Raw genomic sequence first — 15,987 nt, forward strand, 5'->3', positions numbered from 1 at the left:
TGTGATAACTCGTGAAAGAATGAGGCGCTTGTGAGATCCGCGTCTCTGACAGCGGCTGGTCTTAAAGGGACAGTACAGTAGCCACTTACATCTGTCGCTAAAGTTATTATTTTTTTCTTTTTTTTTTCAATTTCTTTTTTATTATTTTTTTTTTCTTTAACCTGACATGTATGGTTATATGTACTCTTGTATGTAAATTATGTTTTGTTCTTGTTAAAATAAAAAAAAATAAAAAATTGTTGCTAAAGTTAATCAAAGAACAAAGGGAACAGAGAAAAACACTCACTGCTCTTGACTAAAGAACTTTTTTCTTTAGGCTGATTATCACTAATCTGTGTGTGCATTTATTTTCCTTGAGAACCAAGCAAGTTGACTCATGAAACCATTTGTTTATTATATCGCATATCGCAATCGTAATCGCAATATTGACCTCATTTATCGCAATATGACATTTTCCCCAAATCGTGCAGCCCTAAAATAGACCTATATTCAGTCTGTCCAATGGTTGATACAACACACACACACACACACACACACACACACACACACACACACACACACACACACACACACACACACAGGTCAAATAGACCTATATTCAGTCTGTCCAATGGTTGATACAACACACACACACACAGCACAGGTCAAATAGACCTATATTCAGTCTGTCCAATGGTTGATACAACCAAGGGCGAAATTGTCAATCACACATTGGGGGGGACAGCTGTGGGACTTTTTGTGTTGGCGCATGCACACATTTTTTTTTAATAAAAATAAAATAAAAGTCAGAGTCCGAACACTTTCCAGCATACAACAGTCATGCTGTTAAGTGTACTTGGTATTTCTAGGGGGGTCCGGGGGCATGCTCCCCCGGAAGAAAATTTTGTACATTTTAAAGGTAAATTCATTAATCTGGTGCACTTTGAGTCACCCGAATCCACTGTTAAAAATAAATAATCCACCCGCAAACCGCCCGAACCTATGATATTCTCTGATTTAGATATCTGCATCTGATCATCAAATTACAATTATTCAAATTCTTAGATATGGTAACATATCACACTGACATAGGCTGATTTAAAATGAACATTTATTTAAAATAAAAGTTCTTCTTTTGCCAAAATTATATTTCCTTAATAGCCTAAACAGAGGCTATTAAGGATATCGCCCGCATAATCATACAGTATGATCAAATATTGGGGGGGACAAATTGTCCTTCTTTGAATATTGGGGGGGACGTGTCCCCCTGTCCCCCCATAGAATTACGCCTATGGATACAACACACACAGAAACACACACACACACACTGCACAGGTCAAATAGACTTATATTTTGTCTGTCCAATGGTTGATACAACACACACACACTGCACAGGTCAAATAGACTTATATTTTGTCTATCCAATGGTTTATACAATTGTGACCGATCATAAAACACACTTTTCCATGAAAACTTCTAAAAATTATGCTTGATTGTTTCAAAGGGATACTAATGACACATGATTTGGATATTTTTGTGTCTGGGAAAAATTCGGGATTAAATGGGTTAACCTCCTCAGACCCGAGCTTTGGTTTGGCGTGCATTTTAGATTTCTTCTAGCTTTTTGGGGTTAGGAGGGGACCAATATATATAATAAGCAGAATTTATCTTTGAACATGAAGCACTTTTTGAAAAAAATGATGTCCACATATGTGGACACTGGGTCTGAATTCACAGAAAAAAATCAATACACCATTGTGTAACAAAGTGCAAATCTCTTTTATTTACAGCCTGTGCCTGAACATTTTTCGTTGTTACTCTTGTATAACTTCTGAACATACATACATACATACATCTTCCGCTTATCTGGGGCCGGGTCGCGGGGGCAGCAGTCTAAGCAGAGATGCCCAGACTTCCCTCTCTCTAGACACTTCGTCCGGCTCTTCCAGGGGGACACCGAGGCGTTCCCAGGCCAGCCGGGAGACATAGTCTCTCCAGCGTGTCCTAGGTCTTCCCCGGGGTCTCCTCCCGGTGGGACGTGCCCGGAACACCTCCCCAGGAAGGCGTCCAGGAGGCATCCGGAACAGATGCCCGAGCCACCTCAGCTGGCCCCTCTCGATGTGGAGGAGCAGCGGCTCTACTCTGAGCTCCTCCGGAGTGACCGAGCTTCTCACCCTATCTCTATGGGATCGCCCAGCCACCCTGCAGAGAAAGCTAATTTCGGCCACTTGTATCCGGGATCTTGTCTTTTCGGTCATGACCCACAGTTCAGCCCAGGTGAGTTGGAAAATTTATCCGGGGCCCCACCCTGGAGCCAGGCCCGGGGTGGGGCTCGTATGAGAGCGCCTGGTGGCCAGGCCTCCCCCATGGTGTCCGGCCGGGCTCAGCCCGAAGAAGCGACGTGGGGCTGCCCTCCCGTGGGCTCACCACCCGTAGGTGGGACTGTGAGGGGCCGGTGCTTAGAGGATCGGGCGGCAGTCGAAGGCGGGGGCTTCGACGACCTGATCCCTGGACCCTGGAGGGGTGCTGGATAGCGCTCTGACTGGGGACTCCATCGTTCTACTTGGGGACTTCAACGCCCACGTGGGCAGCGACAGTGACACCTGGAGGGGCGTGATTGGGAGGAATGGCCCCCCTGATCTGAACCCGAGCGGGCTAGTCACAGTTTGTCCATAAGGAACACCATGTTCAAGCATAAGGGTGTCCATCAGTGCACGTGGCACCAGGACACCCTAGGCCGGAGGTCGATGATCGACTTTGTGACTTTGTGGACGTTTCATCTGGCCTCTGGCTGTATATCTTGGACACTCGGTGAAGAGAGGGGCGGAGCTGTCAACTGATCACCACTTCTGAACATTGATATGGAAAAACAAAATTTATATCCAAATAAAAAACATATCCAAAAAAAAAAAAAAATTGAAAATTTGCTTTCTTTTTTGTAACACTCCAAAACTTCAACTTCTCCAAACTAGGAATGTTATTTTTATTTGTGTGTGTGTGCACGCTCGATCGCAGTGAGCAAGAATGTGTGTGTGTGTGTGTGTGTGTGTGTGTGTGTGTGTGTGCGCGCACGCGATCGTGAATGGGCAAGAGAGAGTGTCTGTGTGTGCGATCGCGAGTGATCAAGAGAGTGTGTGTGTGTGTGTGTGTGTGTGTGTTTGTGTTTGTGTGTGCGCGCACGCGACCGTGAATGGGCAAGAGAGAGTGTCTGTGTGTGCGATCGCGAGTGATCAAGAGAGTGTGTGTGTGTGTGTGTGTGTGTGCGCGCGCACGCGATCGTGAATGGGCAAGAGAGAGTGTTTGTGTGTGCGATCGCGAGTGATCAAGAGAGTGTGTGTATGTTCGCGCACGCGATCGTGAATGGGCAAGAGAGAGTGTCTGTGTGTGCGATCGCGAGTGATCAAGAGAGAGTGTGTGTGTGTGTGTGTGTGTGTGTGTGTGTGTGTGTGTGTGTGTGTGTGTGTGCACGCGCGCCACGAAGCTCGCAAGTTGTGCAACTACAAATTGTCTTTTTTTTTGCTAAAATTCTTATACAGTTTCATCGAAGTTAAGTCCCTATGTCCACATATGTGGACATCAAGTTTAGCAGCCTAGTAAATCTTTCCTGTTACAAAAGTTTGTCAAATGTGCATGCCATTTTAATCATACAACACTATTATGCATAACTTAACAAGAATCAACGATGAAATGTTATTACATTTTTTACCTTGTGGGCGTTTTGGTCTGATGTGGCTGCGTGACATTTCGCCTCTGTTCTCCGCCATCTTGAAATTATTTATGTTACATTTTTTTTTCTCCTGACACCACCAGATGGCAGTATAAGTGTCCATGTTTGGGAAAAACCAGTTCCAGTTACACAGAATTAAGTATTAAGCTGCACACAGCCAAAAATGTGGTGTCCACGTATGTGGACACGGGGACTGAGGTTAAGATTGTCGTGCTTGTCAGTCTCGTCGCCGAATGACACGAAACGAGCGCCGTACGAGCCTGCCTGTGTGCGGAGAGTAAGAGCCGGCGAGGAGGAGCAGAGGAACACGGCATTTCTTGGCCAAAGGAAAGGTTCCTCTCAGAAAACACGCAAATAAAGAGATCTTTAGATGTTTAGACCTGTTATTTGGAGTATTGGGCTCGCTAGACGAGAGCTTAATAAACTCATTTTTGTAAAAACTTCAAATAATTATTTTTGCCTTTGTATAATTAATGCTTTGTAAATTAGTGCGTTTGCATTCCGACACCTTTTAATGAAACACGGTCGCGTGTGTGTGTGAGAACAACTGAACCAAAAGCAACACATTCAATCTTTTGGCAACATTACCTGCTTAATCTGGAGAGATTCAGACGCAAACCGAATTAGCTGCTAGAAAGATCTTTTATAGGCTACCTGTGCTGCGGTGCATCATGGGAGGTGGAAGAAACCAAGTGATTGTTTGGGGTTGTTGTTTTTTTTTTTTTTAAGTGCTAAGAACAATGATGAAATTAGTGGATTTTAAATAATATTGTTTTGGTTAGGGCAGCAAGAAAGCTTAGAGAACAGAATGAACAGAAAGCTTATGAAAGCTTAAAGCTTGAGGTCCGGCCATTTCATGAGTTTAATCTCTGGCTGTTCGCTGATTATCGATGGTTTAGTCCATGTCTATCCGGCGTGAGCTGGTAACATAAAAACCAGCGAGATACGCTTGTTCTGTTTAGTCAGTTGAAAGTTCTGCGTCTGTGAACATCTGCTGTGATTATCCACTTCTTCATTGGTTTGGTAAGTTATTTGCCCTACTTTTGTGTATTTTTTACTTGGTTTGTTATTTTTGAATGTTCTATCTTAGTTTGATACATATCACGAGTTAGTCAGTATATATTGCCAGCTGCAAATCCTTTATTTTATTCTGACTAGTTTAATACAATACGTTGTTTCATTCAGACTTCGTTGGCAGTTCTTATATATTTTTTAAACAATATTGGTAAAACTGCACGTTGATGTTAGAGGCTATCCCAATTCTAACTTGTGAAATCTTATCAATTGTACTGTAATTTGAGCTTGAATATCCCACAACTATTTATACAATATCCCTCAACTATGTATAGCTTTTATTATTTATCCATATTATGGCAGACACACAGACCACGTTTGCTATTTTCCATTTAATTAGGACATAATATCTATATTTCCATGATTTTATTTTAAAACATGAATTTTATTTTATTTTAATGTTTGTATTCCTGGGATATGTTGCTCCTTTGGGGGTATACATCCACTGAAAAAAAAAATGCTTGTTTCATTTTAGCCAAATCTTTAAAACCTTTATTCTCTCATAAATTAAACTAAACATTATTTGTAAAATTCTGTTGACAATTAGGTATAATTATTGACCATTATTTATGAATATTGTTGAGCTGAGCTGCAGACCACACCCCTTCAGCCTAGGTGCTTTGGTACTGGGTGTGGCTCCCAGCTGCAGACAGCTAGTTAGCCACCAGGTGGGAAGAATCTGGTGATTAGGGGAATTCACTCACAGCATGGTAAGCAGACTGGGAAGATGTGTGGAGAAACTGGGCCTGGAAATGATACTGCAGGACTAAAGCTTGTTTGAACAAGGAAGGAGTCGGTGAGCATTCGTGTGCAGTGTGGTGGATTTTAACATTTAAGTGAATCATATAGTTATACTTGGGGAAAAATGTGTGTATTTAAAAAAGAAGGAAAATCATGTGCTTGAATTGTAAGCTAAAATGTTATACATTTAACATCATGAAGTGTTTAAAAGTATAGTTAAAAGTAATGTATTGTAAAGATTTTAAAAGGGGAAAAGTTGAAAGTGTGGGATTGTGTATTTATAGGAGGTTAAAGCTGATAGAGTTTAAGGTTAAAATCATTTGAGTAGTGCTTCAAATTGTCTTCAATGTGTCTTTAATTTATTTGGATGCTTAAGATATGGGGTTTCCTTTTTACTTATTGTCAAGACTAATTTTTAGTGTTTAAAGTTAAGTATTTGATCCTGTGTTATGATGCTTTATTATGGTTACTTGGACTTATTGTATTTTTCTTGACCCACTTGTGTTTGTGTTTAAGGTTTTTTACCTGCTTTTGACCACGACAACTTTCAAATAAAAGAAAGAAAAGAAAGAATTGATTTCTGGTCATTGAGTAAAATCCAGTCCAAACCTTCAGAGGCAAGCACACCCTTTCAAGTGGGGTAAACTGCAGGGTTAAACCTCACAAAAGTGAGGGCACTTGACAGTAAAAAACCGCTGTGAAGACTGGAACAGAGAATCCTGAACAGCAACCAGCCAGGCCTGATAAAACGGGAAATCATCTCACCCAATCCTGCTGAAAAGAAGATGGCTGACTCAAAGACACTGGAGCAGCTTAAAGTCAATAGGACATCCGCAAAGCGGCAATTCTCACGGCTGGCTAACAACGTAGTCCGGATGCATGCCATCACACCTGAAGAGGAGCTCAGGGACAGTTTCAAAAAGCTCATAATTGAGGCCAACAAGGTTATGGAAGCCAACGATGACGTAGAGGCCCAGTACCTTGTAGAGGCAGAGCTGGATACGGATTCCGAAGAAGTTCCCATGTTGAATGAGCAGCAAAAAGCCGATATTGGGAAAACTGCAAGTGAGTGTGAGATGAGACTGAACGAGCTCAAGGAGCTTATCCAAAAGACACTCTGGGCCAACTTTGGAGAAGAGGAACTGACGATGGCAGTAAAGGCTGCGGAGGATAAAGTAGAGAGTGTGACGTCCTTTGGACCTGGTGGGAATAAAGAGGCTTTTGACTTTATGTTTGATTACATGGAAAAACTGGTTAAGAGGGCAAAAGAACTGCACACACAGTGGAAGTGTTGGGCTCCTCCTGCTGAACAGAAAGATTTCCAGCTGCGGGTCAGAGATCTTGAGCAGATCATCCCCAAGTTAATGTCAAGAAAAGCAGAGTTCATTCAAGCAAAAGCTGAAGAAGACGCCGAAAGAGTCGTGAGTGCAGCTTCTATCAGCTATCCAACAGCAGCCATTAGACTGAAGCCTACTTCCCTACCCAAGTTTACTGGCATCAGGCGAGACTTTCATCGCTGGAAAAGGGACTGGGAGGCCCTCCAGAGACAAGGGGAACCCACTGGTTCAAAAGAAGTCAAAAAGTTCCAGCTTCTTGACAGCTTGGATGAGAAAGTAATGAGAGATCTTCGATTGATGACTTACAACACAGCGGACGACATTTTTCGTGTCCTAGAGAACCGGTTTGGAAGCCAAACAGCGATCGCTATTGAAATAGTAGAGGAGCTCCAGAGACTTCCAGCTGCCAAAGGTCACCAGCCCAAGAAAATTGTTGAGCTCATCCAAGCTGTGGAGAAGGCCCTTGAAGACCTGAGTGACCTCGGTGACACTGGCGCTTTAAAGAACCCTCTGGTGACAAAGTCAATTGAAGGTAAGCTTCCGGATGCACTGAAGAAAGAGTGGCTTCTCTATGCAGCTGAGAGAAGCAGTACTGACCCAGAGAAGCGCTTCGACTATCTTTTGGCCTTTCTCAAGAGTCAAGAGAGCATCTACGAACAGCTGGATCAATTGAGGGATGAAGAGCCGCTGAGGAAAGAAAACCGACCTGAGCAAAGGCAAGCTAGAACCAGAGCCTCAAATCAGTCAAGTAGCAATCTCTCAGGATGTGTCATCTGTGGGGACATCAAGCATAAAAAGAAGCTGTACTTCTGCAAAAGGTTCCGTGTGCTCAAGCTCACAGAGAAAAAGGACGCAGTGCGGAAGCTGGGAGCCTGCTGGAAATGTCTGGAGGTCCATGACGAGGGTAATCACTGCAAAACTTTGTTTCTGTGCAGAAATCCCGATTGTAGAGAGCAGAGAGCCACAGACCATCACTACTTGTTGTGTCCCAGAGCTGAGGCATCCAGAGACAGTACGGCTCAGAGGAGGAGAAAAAACAGCACAGTGGGAGGTGAGAGCTGGAGGAATTACACCGAGGCCCAGGAGGAATTCGTCAGAAAACTCTCACCTGAATTAGCCCAACAATGCCGGGACGCATTCTGCAACACAGCAGCGAGCACCTCCCATATTGCAAAGAGTCATTCAAGTCTTCTGGTAGAGAGTGGCCTGGCGGAGTGGCCTGTCATCATGATGTTGTTGGAGGTAACAGCCAATGCTGGGCAGAAAATTGGGACTCTTATCGACCTAGCTTCCGATACTAATTATATCACCCATGAGGCAGCAGGTCGGCTCAATCTTAGAAGTGAAGACATCACGCTTGTAGTCCATGGTGTAGGAGGCATGAAAGTCTTCGTTAAGACAAAGCGGTACCTCCTGAAAATTCGGGTCAACACCTTAAGAGGCACTCTCAGATCCCACCAGCTGGTTTGCTATGGCTTAGACCGCATTGCAGACATTCAAAGACATGTGTCAGCTAAAAAACTGCAAGAGTTCTTCCCAGATATTCCACGCAGCGACCTGGCAAGGCCAAGGGAGATCCACCTCCTTGTAAGTCACAAGGAAGGCCAGCTGGCTCCACAGAAAATCCGCACAGTGGGGGACCTTGTGCTGTGGGACGGACCAATGGGAAAGACAGTTGCTGGCACCCATCCTGAGTTGTTTGAGGCGGTAACTGTATCAGCCCACACATCGAGAACGCATTTTGCAAGGTCTATGAGAACTGCTGCTGTAAAGTATGAAGAACACACCTGTGTGGTCCCCATTCATCGTCAACAAAGCCAGCAACCTCAGGGATTCAGTTGTGTAACTACTACATCCAGCTTCCTCGAGTGGTGGAAATGGGATAGTATCGGTGCTGGCTGCATCCCGAAATGTGGGGGTTGTCGCTGTGGAAACTGCCAGCCAGGCGGCAAGGAAATGACCCTCGCTGAAGAAAGGGAGCTGGAGGTGGTAAAGAATGGGCTCACATATGTAGCTGCTGATGAGCACAGTGAGAGGCCTCACTGGCATGCCAAGTACCCCTGGGTAGAAGATCCAGCCACATTACCAAGCAACAGGAGTGCAGTTGAGGCAACATTCTTCAGGACTGAGAGGCAGCTGACCAGGGAGCCAGAGTGGAAGGCTGCCTATGCTGCTCAAGTTCACGAGATGGTCGAGCGCCGGGCCGCAATGAAGTTGTCTAAAGACATCCTTCAGACATGGACTGGCCCAGTGTGGTACATTAGCCACCTCATCGCACCCAACCCACACTCCGTCACAACTCCAGTGAGACTGGTCTGGAACAGTAGTCAGAAGTGCAGAGGGGTGAGTCTGAATGACCTCCTGTTAAAGGGCCCTGACGTCCTCAATTCTATTCGTGCTGTGCTTCTCAGGTTCCGGAGGGGAGGTTTTGCGGCTTTGGGAGATATAAGGAAGATGTACAATTCAGTGTGGCTTGAAGATCGGGAGGTGCATTTGCATAGGTTTCTGTGGCGTGATTCTGAAGAGGAGGAACTGGGCGAATATGCAGTCACAAGAGTTAACATTGGCGACAAGCCAGCAGGCTGTATCGCTCAACTCGCCATGAGGGAGACAGCGAATCTCCCCCAGTTTAGCCATCTTGAGGAAGAGCGTCGAGTGCTAGAGGAGGACAGCTATGTCGACGATATCTTGACCTCTCATAACGACTTGGACAAGCTCAAAGTCATTACAGAAAATGTGGAGCAGATCCTGGGAGCAGGAGGGTTCAAGTTGAAGCCATGGGTCTTTTCTGGTGAAAGTAGGAGGGAGTTTGTTGGAAAACAGGAGCAGGAGGCTACTCCAAAGACTGTAATCCTGCCAAATCAGCTCAAGGAGGAGGACAACAAAGCTCTTGGCCTCGGCTACACCCTGGAGGATGACAAGCTTCATGTTATGGTCGGGATAAACTTCTCAAAGAGGAAGAGGAAAATGAGACTTGGCCAAGTCCTTCAACTGGAAGAGGTGAGAGCTCAAACGCCAGACCCACTAACACGACGAGAGTTGCTTAGTCAAGTTTCTGGGCTGTATGACCCAGTTGGTCTGACGACACCTGTAAAGCAGAAAGGAGCCATTTTGGTTCGGAGAGCATTTCAAGAGGCCAAACCCAAATGTAGCACCGTCAGAGACACTTGGGACCTTGCACTATCAGAAAAGCTTAGAGAAGATGCCATCAGGCTTTTTGAAGAATATGCTGAGCTGAGCAAAGTCAAGTTCCCTAGAGCCCTGACACCAGTGAGCGTGCCAGCTGAGCCTGATGCAATTACCTTTTCTGATGGCAGCGAGCATGCTTATGGTGCCGTCCTGTATTTGCGGTGGGACTGTGACCAAGGTCCGACGGTGAGGCTGGTGGAGTCCAAAGCTAAGCTGGCTCCCCTAGACCATAAGGGGGAAGCGGTCAAGGCAGAGCTATGTGGAGCAGTATTCGCCGCCCGGTTAAAGAGGTACTTTGAACAACATGGGCGAATTCCAGTCAAGCAGTGGTACCACTTTGTTGATAGCCAAACAGTACTTTGTTCAATTCAACGTGAGAGCTATGGCTTCCAGACCTTTTTTGCCAACAGGATTGGAGAAATCCAAAGCAGCACACAACTTCAGGATTGGTGGTGGATTCCTGGACCTCTGAACATCGCTGACATCATTACTCGTGGGGCTGGCCCAAAGGAGTTGGCTGAAAATTCACCATGGCAGCAAGGACCAAAATTCCTGAGTCTACCAGCTGAGAAGTGGCCGATTAAGTCTGCAAAGGATGTATCAGCAACTGCCAGAGAGAGTGTTGGAAGGATGCAGAAGAAATCATTTGCTGCGGCGCTCACAAGAGCTCAGGTGAAGAAGGAGCCACCAGACCTGGAGAATCGAAGGCCACCTGCTGGTGCTGCTGTCCGAAACCTGGTGGATGAAAGACGGTTCAGCAACCTCACTCACCTGATCAAGATGATCGCCTGGGTCTGGAGGGCAGCAAAATGCTTTGCAGCTAAAAGTAAGATCCTGGGAGCTCCAAAGTGGGAGGCGGTTTCGTCAACTGGGGTCATCACCACGACAGAGCACCAAGATGCTTTAAGAGATCTTTTTCTTGCCACACAAGAGGGGGTGACCTTTCCAGCAACCACAATAGACCGGCTGGTAGTCTTCAAAGAAGAAGAAACTGGGTTACTGGTTTGTGGTGGGCGAGTCCAAGCCTTTAATGAAGACAGAGTTGGTGTACCCCTCTTACCTTGCAGTGCCTGGGTCTCAACATTGCTGGTTCAGGAAGCTCACAGCAAGGGTCACGAGGGTGTGGCTGCGACTCTATTGAAGGTGAGAAAGAGAGCATGGGTCATCAAGGGGCGAATAATTGCTCGAAAAGTCATTGAAAATTGTGTGGTCTGCAAGAAAGCCAGAGTGAGAAGATGTCAGCAAGTGATGGGTGATCTGCCTCAAGAGAGAACCAGGCCAGCATCTCCATTTGAGTTCACAGCAGTTGACCTGTTTGGACCCTATCAGGTCAAAGATGATGTCAGGAAAAGAGTCACAATGAAAGTCTGGGGAGTCGTATTTTGCTGCATGGTCAGCAGAGCAATCCACACGGAGCTCGCCAACACAATGTCAACTGAAAGCTTCCTGATGGCTTATCAGAGGTTCACAGCAATTAGAGGCCACCCTAAGAAGATATGGTCTGATCCAGGGACAAATTTTGTTGGTGCCAAGTCTGTTCTGAAGGAGTTGTATCAGTTCCTGGACAGCCTGGATAGGTCTGCTGTGGAGGATACTTCAGCTCAAAATGGAACTGACTGGCACTGGGAAATTATGCCAGCTGATTCACCTCATCGGAATGGCTCTGCTGAAGCAGCTGTTCGGATTGTGAAGAAGGCGTTCCAGAGTCTGGGAAGAGAGTCAGGGCTCCGTTTCAGCGAGCTTCAGACGACGCTTCAGCTCGCCGCTAATCTGGCAAATGAGCGGCCCATTGATGCCAGGGTGCAGAGCCTTGAAGATACAGTGCAGTACATCACGCCCAATACACTCCTGCTTGGACGAGCATCATCAAGTGGTGACTGGAAAACATTTGATTTCACAAGCTATCCCTATAAAAGACTCCAGGAAATGCAGCACCAGGTCAACAAATTCTGGAGGTCCTGGAGCCAACTTGCTGGTCCTAATCTTTTTGTGAGAAGTAAGTGGCACACTGTACAGAGGAATGTCGCAATTGGAGATATTGTTTGGCTCTGCGATCAGAATGCATTGAGGGGCCACTTTAAGCTTGGAAGAGTCATCAGTGTCAACCCTGACTCCAGAAACATTGTACGGGATGTGAAAATTAGAGTTGTGGCAAGCTCCTGTATTCCGGAGGTGAGGCCTGCAACATCAGCATCCAAGTATCCTGCATCCAAGCATCGCGTCTCCAGCATTCGGAGGGACCTTCAGTCCGCAATTCTTCACCGGGACGTCCGGCGGTTGGTGGTCCTACTGCCAGTGGAGGAGCAGGCAGGGAGCACAGGAGGGAATCTCTGACTACTGGGTCACTGTGTGCGATCTTTCCAGCGGTTTCCGTGGGAAGATCGAGTGGGAGGTGTTGAGCTGAGCTGCAGACCACACCCCTTCAGCCTAGGTGCTTTGGTACTGGGTGTGGCTCCCAGCTGCAGACAGCTAGTTAGCCACCAGGTGGGAAGAATCTGGTGATTAGGGGAATTCACTCACAGCATGGTAAGCAGACTGGGAAGATGTGTGGAGAAACTGGGCCTGGAAATGATACTGCAGGACTAAAGCTTGTTTGAACAAGGAAGGAGTCGGTGAGCATTCGTGTGCAGTGTGGTGGATTTTAACATTTAAGTGAATCATATAGTTATACTTGGGGAAAAATGTGTGTATTTAAAAAAGAAGGAAAATCATGTGCTTGAATTGTAAGCTAAAATGTTATACATTTAACATCATGAAGTGTTTAAAAGTATAGTTAAAAGTAATGTATTGTAAAGATTTTAAAAGGGGAAAAGTTGAAAGTGTGGGATTGTGTATTTATAGGAGGTTAAAGCTGATAGAGTTTAAGGTTAAAATCATTTGAGTAGTGCTTCAAATTGTCTTCAATGTGTCTTTAATTTATTTGGATGCTTAAGATATGGGGTTTCCTTTTTACTTATTGTCAAGACTAATTTTTAGTGTTTAAAGTTAAGTATTTGATCCTGTGTTATGATGCTTTATTATGGTTACTTGGACTTATTGTATTTTTCTTGACCCACTTGTGTTTGTGTTTAAGGTTTTTTACCTGCTTTTGACCACGACAACTTTCAAATAAAAGAAAGAAAAGAAAGAATTGATTTCTGGTCATTGAGTAAAATCCAGTCCAAACCTTCAGAGGCAAGCACACCCTTTCAAGTGGGGTAAACTGCAGGGTTAAACCTCACAAAAGTGAGGGCACTAGCCTACTGTATAGGGCCTATACTTTCTAAATATTTTTTGTACTTCATGCCTTCTGATTCATACTTTTATCAAATGTAATTTTCGCTTGATTATGAGTTTTATAAAGTAAATGTAAGACATTTTCTGCACTGAGCAACTTGTTTACTTGATTAATCATATATTATTTTTTAATGTTAGAAATTAAAACATTTAAAAATATGTATTTTATTGGTAAAACAAATCTTCCACGAAAGCCTGTTGTCATTACATTTATTTTTCATGTTAACGTAAATGTCAAAGATTTTTATATTTAACAGAAAAAGTAAACCCAAGAAAATTTAACAAAGAATGTTTAGTTTAAGTTATGAGGGAATAAATTGTTTAAAGAATTTGGCTAAAATGTTGTAAAACGCACTGCCAAACAAGCATTCTTATTTCAGTGGATGTATTCCCCCAAACTGGCAATGTGTCCTGAGGGATACAAACACTTACGAACAACGTAAAAATAAGCTTACACTTAACAGCAATATTTAAACAAGTCCCTTCGAATATGGTAAATATGTGAAATACATCAACTTTTATCTGAAAGTGGGTAGATTTCCAACTACAGGTGGTCATGTTGATTTTAAAGTTAACAAAAGCATTAAAGAAAATAAAAATGAAAGAAAAAGCATTTAGGTATTAAGTTACATGTTTAACAGCAAGTGTCCCCCACTTTACCTGCATTCACCCTATCTTTTAAACTTGACATTGCTTTTTCTCCACACAGGAACGGTGATTGTGAGGATGAATGGTTCAGAAGGGCTTTACTGTAACAGAGACTTGGATCACACATAGAACACATGCACTGGATGCACTGAAGCTGCTTCATTTGCACTGGAATAACGTGAGGAACATTTCACTGCACTCATAAATATCATTAGCATTAAATATCAATAGTTGTATGACATTACTTGTGTTTCCCACTTACTAATATTTGAGCAAAACAAGCATTTAGTGTTGCTGAGTTGCTGCTGTAAGTTTCTTGGCTGTGCTCCGTCTGCTAGACCTGCATGCGTTTGATCCATAAACCTGAAGTTTACCAATGATCCACAGAATAGAATAATACACAAATCTCAGTTTTAATGTGTTTGCATTTTTTTATAAAGAACTTTGGCTGTAGGAGTGTAACATTAATTTGAAAAGATAATATATAATATTTTTTATTCATACTGTAATAAAACAATAACATAACTCCAGTTTCCTGGTGTCGAAACTACATATTACGCCAAATAATTTGTATTAGTTTAGTTAGTTTTATTAACATAGTTTAAGTTATGAGAGAAAAAAGGTTTTACAGATTTGGCTAAAATGAAAGGAGCAGTATTTTTTCATTGGATTTTTAAATGGCTCCAAAGGAGCAACATAGTTATGAAGAACTGTCACGTCCATAACAATGTTTTTTCCTCATAAATGCAAACATGAAAAATAAAATAAATTGAATATTCTTTAATTGTACAAAGGCACAACATTTTGTTTTTATTGTGTGCGAGAGAAACTAAAAAAAAATGTCTACTTTTATATGAATTATTTTTATTGAAAAAGGGTTTTCATGTCTCTAAGGTCCTAAAAAACATGGAGATGGCAGAAAGTGCACCCTGTGCTTTTTCTCGATTTTCAAAACAACAGTGCAAAGCAGGTGGTTCGGTTAGCGTTGAATTGAGAATGCTGAGCATACTGACTTTGTCTTTTCTTGATCTATTTCAGAACTTCCTCCACCCCTTGGGGACGGTGCCACGACTTCCTGCAGACTGAGTCCTCGGGCCGACGGTTGGGACGGTGTCGTGATGTTCCCGGACGCCATGGTTCCCTGTGGACTCACTACTGTATTCCATGGTAGGTTTCGGTGGGCGACGTTTGGGACGGTTGGCGAAACCGTGTGGGAAACTCCCTGCGGACTGAGTCCTCCGTCCCATGGAAGGTTCGGTGTGGCGATGGGTCCAGGTTCCTTTTCGAGCTTTGTCTCGTCTTTACAGCAGAATATGTAAACAGAATCATTCGGCTTCTTTTGAGTATGGTCACCTACCACACGGTACCGGACATTCGGGGTCACCCCGTCCCACTCCCCCACGTACAAAGGCTCCTCACCGCCGTCATTCAGATCCTTCCAGACACGTTTGTAAAATAGAGTCCAGTCTTTTTCAGGAAATACCACGCACGCGTCTTGCCCCGGCTGAAACTCGTCGACGCCATCAGTGGTGTAGAGCATAACAACTCAAGTTGGTTTGTGAAATTTGTAGCCGAATACACGGCTGCTACACATCAGAAATTCAGCTTTAGTCCATTCCGAAATTTCATGGAGAAAACTGGTCAAACGGATGTGTCCTAAAGGTTTTCTCGGCGCCATAGTCAGACTTTCCATCATCCTGTTGCTCAACCCCGCATCTGGGGATTGAGGGGAGGATAAAGCATCCATGCTCATGTAGCTCATGTTTCCCTTTCTGGTGGTGCATGTAGAACACACTGACCCCATTTATATACTGCTCAGGAATGTAATGGGAGGGGGGCGCAGGCACAAGCCATATAACCACACACGGTAATAAGGTCAAAAAACTAACCGTCAAAACTATGATTTAGTACTAGCTAGGTCATAGGGCAAAAACTAACTGTCAAAACCCATGATCGATAGGGAGGAAGGGTCAATAGGTTAATCCCATGACCTCATTCCGGAAGTTCAACCCATCA

This window comes from Rutilus rutilus (genome assembly GCF_951802725.1).
Source record: "Rutilus rutilus genome assembly, chromosome: 8".
NCBI classification, from domain to species: Eukaryota; Metazoa; Chordata; class Actinopteri; order Cypriniformes; family Leuciscidae; genus Rutilus; species Rutilus rutilus.